A 9,877-nucleotide genomic window follows, 5' to 3' on the forward strand; every position below is an offset into this window, starting at 1 on the left:
CAATAATCTAATTCTTGGGTATCACACGGGTTTCGGCGATCACACAGGTCTTCTCAAGGTCCTTATTTATTTAGTTAATCTAAACGTTTGGCTCATGTTGATAGAAGGAGACCTTTTTGAGATAATACAAGGGTTTATTATTTCTACTCGGCTAACAAGGAAGTACATCGACGCTAAAGGTACAAAGTACGTTACGTTGCATTGGTATGTTTTAGAATGTAGCTGTTAGCAATGTATTTAACACTTGTGTTTAGTTTCGTTGGACATATAGTTGTTTTAAGTGTAATACTAAGAGAGACCTTTTTTATTTTCATTTTATTTTATTTTATCTCTTGCTTTCCTGTACATGCACGCAGGAAGGACTATCAGTTAAAGCTCTTATCCCGGAACTAAAGCACAAGAAAGCGATGCTTTACTTATCTGTATTGTTTTTCTTTCTTTTTTAAATATTAATAGTACCTTCAAATTTCCTCGCACCATCTCGAAAGGTAGCTGTGCCTTTGCATCGAAGCGAGACGAACAGTGAGCTTGCAATGATAGAGACCTGTGAATGATTGTACAAGGTGTTTAAAAAGGTCTCTTGGATTGCAAGCTAAATCGTCGTTTGTCTCGCTTCGATGCAAAGGAAATCACCTATTTTCCAAATCACCTTTGAGGATTGACTAAAACAACTACAGTTAGTAAGAATGATTGATTGATTCGTTCATTCATTCATTCATTCCATTTTTTTATTCGTTTATTCATTCATTCTTTTTCATAGATTTTTCTGTTTTGTGATCATTCATTCATCCCTCCCTCCCTCCCTCCCTCCCTCCCTCCCTCCATTTACCCATCCCTCTACCAATTCATCCCTCTATCCATTTTCCCATCGCTCCGTCCATCCGTCCATCCGTCCATCCGTCCATTTACCCATCCCTCTATCCATTTACCCATCCATCCGTCCATGTACCCATTCCTCTATCCATTTACCCATCCATCCGTCCATTTAACCATGCATCTCTCCATCTATGTACCCATTCCTACCTCCATTCATTCTACCATTCCTCCCTCCCTCCATCCACCCACCCATCCATTTATCCATTCTTTCATCCATTCAACCATAACCGGTTTTTGGAACACCAGTATATGAAAAACTATTGAAATCCGTTGCCGCGAATCGAGGGAGCTGACAAGATATCTATCCTGAAACGTAAAGAAAATAGTAAAAAAATTAAAACCATTCCAAAAACGATGAATTCATAATATTCATTAGGAAAAAAATTGGACCGCCGTGAACGTATATATTGCATTTTGATTGGTTGCGGCATTTAAATACTTGCGCATGGTATTATGGGTATACATTTGTCCCATGAGTCCCTTTGGTCGTCACAAGCAAAAAAACATGGAGGAGTTAACTCGAAAGGGGACGAGAAACATTGCTATTAGACGGTAAGAAACGTTTAGAAGCTAAAAAATAACTCTCGTATCATTTAGTTTAGATGTTTTTGCTGCTCTGTCGGCCTTTTTTCCTTATATTTGCGGTCTTTTCGTTGAATTAGCGAGTGTTTCTTGTGGCACGTGTGAAGTTGTCGTGGGCGTAAAAACATGTTTTCAAACGTACATTTTGTGTTCGTAGGATAGTTTTCTTATCTTTGAACAGTTATAATATGTGTATTTATATTTTTTCGATCATCTTTGCCCAATTTTCCATTTATTTACAAGGAATGTCTAGAACCAATTTTCTTCGTACTTTGAAGACGAACACCCCTCCTCACCTACTCCTCCCTGAGAACAAAAAAAAAACAACAATGGAATAATTTGTGTAGGCATATTAGGTTTTGTGACAATTTTTTTTTTCTTTGAATAATTAAGCTTATGGAAAACATATTTTATACAAAATAGTGCTAGACAGTTTTTTTCAAATTATTAATTAGAGAGATTCCATAAGTCATATTTCACTCTCCTTTGTGCTTGGTTGTCACTCAACTAGCGACTTGTCCCAGTTATAATAGGCACTTTACGCATCGATGACGGGAAACCAAGACGACAGTATTTTTGACCGAAAAAGACTAGGTCGAGAAACGTCGTTGTCAACGTCGAGTCACCATAATTATAATCAGACTAGAAAGGAAGCTTATATGTTGGCTTGAAAATTATTGTACCGTTTGTAATCGTTTCATTGCGAGAAGTTTGAGATATTTTGCTTTGAAAAGTTTCTTCTTCTATGTGACTTGAACAGTTCCAACAACCTTGAACTTCTATATTGGATGAAAGAAACCATTTGAACTTGATATTTTGACAGACGATGAATGCAAACCGAAATTTTGTTTTTTAAAGAATGATATTTACTTACTTGCTTTGAAAATTCAATATGGCTGACGCTCGCATTTGTCTGAACAACTTTCAAAAATATAAAATAGGAAATATCCGAACTACCTTACTTAAAAAACTTCTAGTCATTCATTTTTTTTCGTATATAAGCTTTTGGCCCAAAGAAACATTTTCACATAAAATAGGAAGGAAGATAATGTACTAAAATTGCTATCATTTTATCTACCTGGGAGAATATTCAATAAAGAAAGATGTCACCACCAAACTTTTATTGAAAAACACAAAGATTTATTTACCTTGGAATGTTGACGTTCACCTCTAGACATGAAACATGAACTTCAGAAGTCGTCAAGGTCGACATTTTATGAAGTCAATGTCATGTAAGCACGGGCGTCAAGCTCTCCCGTCATCATTGCGTTAAGTGCCTAATATTGTTTGTTGTGCCTTTAAGTCATATAATAATAATAATAATAATAATAGTAATGGGGTGCTTCTATAGCGCATTTCACAGTTGTCTCAATGCGCTTTACAGTTATGAACAGTGGAGGACTTTATGGGCTGCATATTAAGGTGCTATTAGCAGCCTTGCAGCTTACAATCATGACTGATTTGTTGGTACGTTAGTGTTATGCCTCCAAATTGGGACATGAAGGTCATGAAGGTTGATTGCTTCCAATGACGTCATATCCAATTCTTTCGAGTGTTTTTGTTTTAACTGGTAATGCTGAACACTAGTCATAATGAGACACCAATGAACAGCAAACATTGTGGAAAACTTCAATCAGTAATGATGATAATATTTGTGTGAACCATTAAGGTGACTGAGTGGTGATAACTAGTAGAGTACTAGCATGGAATGCGTCGGTGTTTCTAAATAACACAGCAGGAACTTGTGGATAAATTGAGTCACCGTAAAAAGCTTTGTGAAACTGATGTTTTGGACATTACTGTAGTCCTTCATCGGAGTTGGGTGGATTAGGTGACTGGCTACTTTTGAATGTTCAATTTGAGCCCATGATTAGTGTGTGCTCAAAAACCACTGGATAATCTACACAATTTTATTGAAAAAACTTACACATTTTGAACTTCAAGAGGGCAAAATCCTCAGCTTTGCATGAGACTTTATACTTTTTATAAGCTTATTCAAAAAAAAACTTCTAAAAATCTATATCAAATTTGAATTTCCTTTATTCATTTCAGGCGAGGAACAATATCTGGAGATGATTATGATTGACTTACTTTGGTCCCTCAGTGTTGTTGCTAACCATATTCACTGGTATGTTAATGTATTACTATTGTACATGAAAATAGCAGACACTCTTGAGCAAAACATTACTTATGTGGAAGGGGTCATGAGTGAGTGCTGCTGGTTTTTAGAATTAAAAATATGATTTTCTTAGATTATCTTTTTGATTGTTTATAAATTAATACTGATAGTTTAGTGCATTCTTGGATGGGCTTCACTCCTCCTCTGCTTCAACATTGTCAAAATTTAAAAGACTTGTGTGAAGAAATATTTTCATGCAAAGTATATACACTTATCTTGGTAACCAGTCATTTCACCCACGGACCATTTCGCCCACGCCAATTCGCCCACGCATAAAGTCATCGATCATGCGTTTGCCAATTTGCCCACGTGTAGAATCACTTTAAGAAATATGTTACCATGATTAAAGAAAAGTACCTACCAACCCTACTTGACGCTTAAGCTCATCACTTCAAAACGCGAACTTTTTATACGAATACCGGTCGTTTCGCTACCACTCACTTTCGCTACCGTCGGTTCGCTACCACCCGGAGTCCTTTCGCTACCATTGGAATTACCAAAACAAAACTTCAATAAGAATTGTTAAAAAGAAACATAGTCCCTTGAAAGACATTTGTAAATGATTTTGAAGCATATTTGGAGCGATCATTTCATGATACGATCAGTGAAAGTGGAGATCTAAACGCGACCAAGGACAGCGTTCACTTAGCTGCCATATGAGTCCGTTTCTACCAACTTATGACTCGGATGACTTTATTTCCTATTTCCCTATACTCTAATCTATGAAATGTGTGTTTTGGGTAGCTTTATCATTCTTTATTATTTTTTACTTGCCAAAGTTCGAGAAAAATACAAAATACCTTGTGCGCGCCATATTGTTTTCGTGTAATCAACAAGCTTTTTCTTAGTCGTTTACTAACAGTTTGTTTTCTTGAAATCCATTAGACTTTATTATTCGCACTAAAAAACTAAGACGATAGAGTGGAACGATCGAGCTCAATTTACGGTGTTTCATACAAGTCTTTTCGCTACCAATACATTTTTAGTCTCCGTAAAGTAGTTTGTTGAAAACATTACGATATCCTTCTTCTTCAATAGGGTGAGGTGTGAATAAACCTCAATAGGGTGAGGTGTTGGATAAACCTTAATAGGGTGAGGTGGGGATAAACCTCAATAGGGTGAGGTGTGAATAAACCTCAATAGGGTGAGGTGTGAATAAACCTCAATAGGGTGAGAGTCGGGATAAACCTCAATAGGGTGAGGTGTGGATTAACCTCAATAGGGTGAGGTGTGAATAAACCTCAATAGGGTGAGGTGTGGATAAACCTCAATAGGGTGAGGTGGGGATAAACCTCAATAGGGTGAGGTGTGGATAAACCTCAATAGGGTGAGGTGTGAATAAACCTCAATTCTCTAGCTTCCCATACCCATAATACTTTGCGTCTTTGTGGGGTAACCAGAAGGTAAAAACCCACTGATTGGCTGATCAGGCAATGTTGAAAATACCTTGTTTGATAGAGTGCAAATAATATACCTGTGAGATAGCTAGCTAGCTAACTAATTACTTTCTTTTGGTTGCGTCTAGTTAAAATAGGCGAGCCCTGACAAGTAAACTAGTGCACGAGTGCTACTCAAGGGCCCACATATTTTTAAACACACTTCCCAAAAACTGAAACACTATTTTATTGAACATGCTTTTCCTTCGTATAATAACGTTTGCATTTTCGTATCCATTTATTTGCATATGGAGTTGTTACTCTAGTAAACGCCTGTGCCCTTGTCATGCCTCACTGAATTTGGACCATGTCTTGTCTAATTAATCGCTAACTATCTCCTATTTCATCCTAACTATTTCACGGGTATATTATTTGCACTCTATCCAAATATAAAATGAAGTAGTAAAAAACAGAAAAAGATAGAAGCTTGAAGAAGTTTAAGGTAGCTCCATATAGTAAGTTGTTCACCTGGCTCGCTCAGTTTCGCACATGCGCAAATACGGATCTCATTTTGATTACGTAATTGAATTATTTTTCTGCGCGATTTTTGAAATTAAAAATCTTGGAAATTTGGTGGTAAAATTTTAAAAAAATTTTACAGATTTTTTTCGATATAAAAAGCAATCAGCTTGCAAAATATTTAGTGAGTTCTAACGACAGAATGTTTTTAATTGTGAAAAGACAAATTGTGTTACATCTAAGGTTCTGTCATTGGGATACTGAGCCCACGATGCACAAAAACCACTGAAAAATCTACAAGATTTTATTGAAGAAACCTACGCGTTTTGAGCTTCAACAGGGCAAAACCCTCCAATTTTGCACGGGACTATCTATTTTTTAATTGCTCATTCGAAAAAAACTCCTAAAAATCTAGGTTATGTCAACATTTTAGAAAAAGTTTAAATCAATAACACATGAAAAAATAGATTTTTGTAGGGATTTTTGTTCGACTTTATGAGAATTTTTAAGAGCACCGAAACTACAAAATATGACAAATCAATGTATTTTTTTGTATTTTTGTCGAAAATATCCATGTATTATCGTAGAATGATTGATTAGCCTTCATTCGTGCAACCATAGAGTCTGCAAATAACTATTATCTTATTTATAGTACACTCAACAAAATTACTCGACTCGGATTGGTCGAGAGGAGTACAATTATAGTGTTAATTGTACTCCGTAGGAGTACTGAATTAAGTCGCTATGGCAACACGGCCAAAACAATGTCAAAACAATTATTTTCTAACATTTTGTACTTAAAAAGCATAAATAAAATTTTAAAGCCGTAAGAACTAATCTTTTTTATGCATTTCAGTTGCACGATGGACTGAAAATCGGCCGCCAAATAGACAAAAATGAACGGCGTCGCTTCTCATTTTTTACTGAAATTTTGTTGAGTGAACTATAAACAACAAATCGCACGATCTTCTCGTACAATTTGGAATTAATAGACACTCGTAATGTTTTGAAAGTTATTTAATTGCACTCGCCTAAAGGCTCGTGCAATTACAAGAACTTTCAAAACATTACTCGTGTCTATTAATTTCCAAATTGTACTCGAGATTGTGCAATTTCCTTTACGAATCTTTATTTTTTCTAATCACTTCCGGTGGCGCAATTTTTACTCCAAAAGCTCGTGCGTAGGCTTTCATTAAATGCTGATTATCTCGAAAACAAGCTCGGGACACCCTATTTTTCTTTCCTGATTTGGAATCAGCATTAAATTTCAATTCGGAAAATCGAAGTTTTAAAAAAAGTTTAAATCAATTTCCAAACGTAGGCAGCAGTATGATTTCACTTTACAAATTTAGAAAAAAATTCCCTGCAAAAAACTCGAGCTTTTTTCATTTTTTATTACAAAAATGCCTCAATTATGACTGTCACGTTGCTATGGTGACCTGTCATGTGATATTTTTTATAAAAACTGAAACCTTAATTCACTAGTATTAGGTACAATGCACAAAAAAGGGTCAAAACATTATTTTTTTTTTTAATACAACAATATGTAACATGTACTCAAAAGCCTTTTAACTATATGGAGCTACCTTAAGGTAAATTTTAAACGCCAAAACTCTTGATCCGTACAAACATTTATTGGAATAAACTGATAATCAATATTGTACAGTTATGGGGAAAAAACGTTTCAATATGGGACAGTTTTTCAATTGGTCACCCCTCAAGGTGCAAAGCATTATGGGTTATGTGCAAATACAGAATAGGGAGAGGTGTGGAAAAACCTCCATACTTGTATAGGGTACTTGTAGATTTTCTTGTAGAGTGCACATAATATACCCATGAACTAAGTACTAACTTTGTGCTATTTGTTGCCTAAGTCTAATTAGTTAAAGAAATAGACTAGCCGTGACAGGTAAACTAGTGCACAACTGTTACTCAAGGGTGCGCATTTTGAAATATTTTTAAACACACTTACAAAAACTGAAACAATATTTTATTGTACATACTTTTCCTTCATATAATTTTACATGATCGCATTTTCGTATCTATTCATTTGTGTATTAAGTTGTTACTTGTGCCCTTGTCATGCCTCTCTGAATTTGGACCATGTCTTGTCTAATTAAGCGCTTTTTCCTATTTCTTCCTAACTATTTCACGGGTATATTATTTGCACTCTACATTGTTTTCAGACAAGTGATGGATTTTTTGGTAGAGTGCAAACATTAAAAGTGTGCAACACTCTGCAATACTTAGTAGTAAATAGTCCTAATTAAACAATAGAAAACAATAGGATTAGCATGATTTAATAGTATTTATGTTACACACTCATAGTGTTTGTACTCTAAAATTGCAGAATTTGACACTTTTTTTGACATTTTTCATACCTAGTTGTTTTGACTTAGAAATTTTTTAACTTTAAATTTTCTGGACTTGTAAAAATTGTCTTGTTATGTATGTGGTGTTTGGAAAATAAAGATTTACTTTGGATTTACATTTGGTATGTGTATTGTTAATTAATTCCATCTTTACCCTCTCCACGCCCAATAAGAGGATACATAGCCCAATAAGTTGTGACATAGCCAAAATAAGATGTCACATAGCCAATAGATGGACATAGCCCAATAAGATGATACATAGCCCATAAGATGATACATAGCCCAATAAGATGATGCATAGCCCAATAAGATGATGCATAGCCCAATAGAAGATGATGCATAGCCCAATAAGATGATGCATAGCCCAATAAGATGATGCATAGCCCAATAAGATGATGCATAGCCCAATAAGATGATGCATAGCCCAATAAGATTATGCATAGCCCAATAAGATGATGCATAGCCCAATAAGAGATGCATAGCCCAATAAGATGATGCATAGCCCAATAAGATGATGCATAGCCCAATAAGATGATGCTAGCCCAATAAGATGATGCTTACATAGCCCAATAAGATGCATAGCCCAATAAGATGATACATAGCCCAATAAGATGATGCATAGCCCAATGAAGATGATGCATAGCCCAATAAGATGATGCTTAGCCCATAAGATGATGCTTTAGCCCAATAAGATGATGCTTAGCCCAATAAGATGATGCTTAGCCAATAAGATGATACATAGCCCAATAAGATTACATAGCCCAATAAGATGATGCTTAGCAATAAGATGATGCTTAGCCCAATAAGATGATGCTTAGCCCAATAAGATGATGCTTAGCCCAATAAGATGATGCTTAGCCCAATAAGATGATATAGCCCAATAAGATGATGCATAGCCCAATAAGATGATACATAGCCCAATAAGATGTACATAGCCCAATATGATATAGATGATGCATAGCCCAATAAGATGATGCATAGCCCAATAAGATGATGCTTAGCCCAATAAGATGATGCTTAGCCAATAAGATGATGCATAGCCCAATAAGATGATGCATAGCCCATAAGAAGACTGCTAGCCCAATCAGATGATGCTTATCCCAATAGATGATGATAGCCCAATAAGATGATGCATAGCCAACAATGCATAGCCCCCAATAGATGATGCATAGCCCAATAAGATGATGCATAGCCCAATAAATATTGCCCAATAAGATGATACATAGCCCAATAAGATGATACAGGTATCCCAATAAGATGATGCTTAGCCCAATAGATGATGCATAGCCCAATAAGATGATGCATAGCCCAATAAGATGATGCATAGCCCCAAATAAGATGATACATAGCCCAATAAGATGTCACTTAGCCCAATAGATGATGCATAGCCCAATAGATGATGCATAGCCCAATAAGATTGATGCATAGCCCAATAAGATTATTTTCACTTTAATTCAAAGGGTGGAAGAGGGTGCATATAAAGGATGGACTTATGGCCAGGGAATTTTAATTGGTAATTTATCTATTTTCACTTATTATCTATGGTTGGTGCTTGGCTATGGTTTTAATTTCAGAGGTTTGGGCTTATAGAGTATTTAGGTATTAATTAATAATTAGGCCTAGGAAACGTCAAACTTTTCAGTGCTTCGCACTCATTAAAAACAATGGATATAAGGTGATAAATGATGCGGCATTCTTTGATGTATAAGTTCGGTGCAATGGAAAATTCCGACATTTGCCCTAGGCTGAGTCCTCTTAGTTTAGTATCCAGGTCCCGGTGTGTACGAAGCCTGAATAGTGCTATCCAGCGATAAATGTTTATCAGTGATGAATTCGAATGCTGTTTTTTTTTTTCGCAATAAATTTATCATATGAATAAGATTTTCCATTGGATAGCTCTACCAGACTTCGTACAACCGTTCCCCCGACGTATAGCTCCTCTTAAAAGCTGGAATAAACCTTATTATTATTAT

General features: G+C 35.7%; 1 long non-coding RNA gene across 2 annotated transcripts; it reads left to right on the plus strand.

Annotated features, from left to right (window-relative positions):
- Positions 1 to 1,365: 1,365 nt before the first annotated feature.
- LOC116289287 (uncharacterized) lies at positions 1,366 to 4,690 on the plus strand. Of its 2 annotated transcripts, XR_004196313.2 has the most exons (3): positions 1,366 to 1,428; positions 3,511 to 3,586; positions 4,523 to 4,690. It is a non-coding gene; the product is annotated as an uncharacterized LOC116289287 (long non-coding RNA). The 2 variants fall into 2 exon arrangements; XR_004196312.1 differs by lacking the exon at positions 4,523 to 4,690 and having other exon boundaries at positions 3,511 to 3,709.
- Positions 4,691 to 9,877: the final 5,187 nt, after the last annotated feature.

Source organism: Actinia tenebrosa, unplaced genomic scaffold (genome assembly GCF_029948245.1).
Source record: "Actinia tenebrosa isolate PJP-AT-01 unplaced genomic scaffold, QUT_ActTen_1.0 PGA_scaffold3__52_contigs__length_22856419, whole genome shotgun sequence".
Taxonomy (NCBI): domain Eukaryota; kingdom Metazoa; phylum Cnidaria; class Anthozoa; order Actiniaria; family Actiniidae; genus Actinia; species Actinia tenebrosa.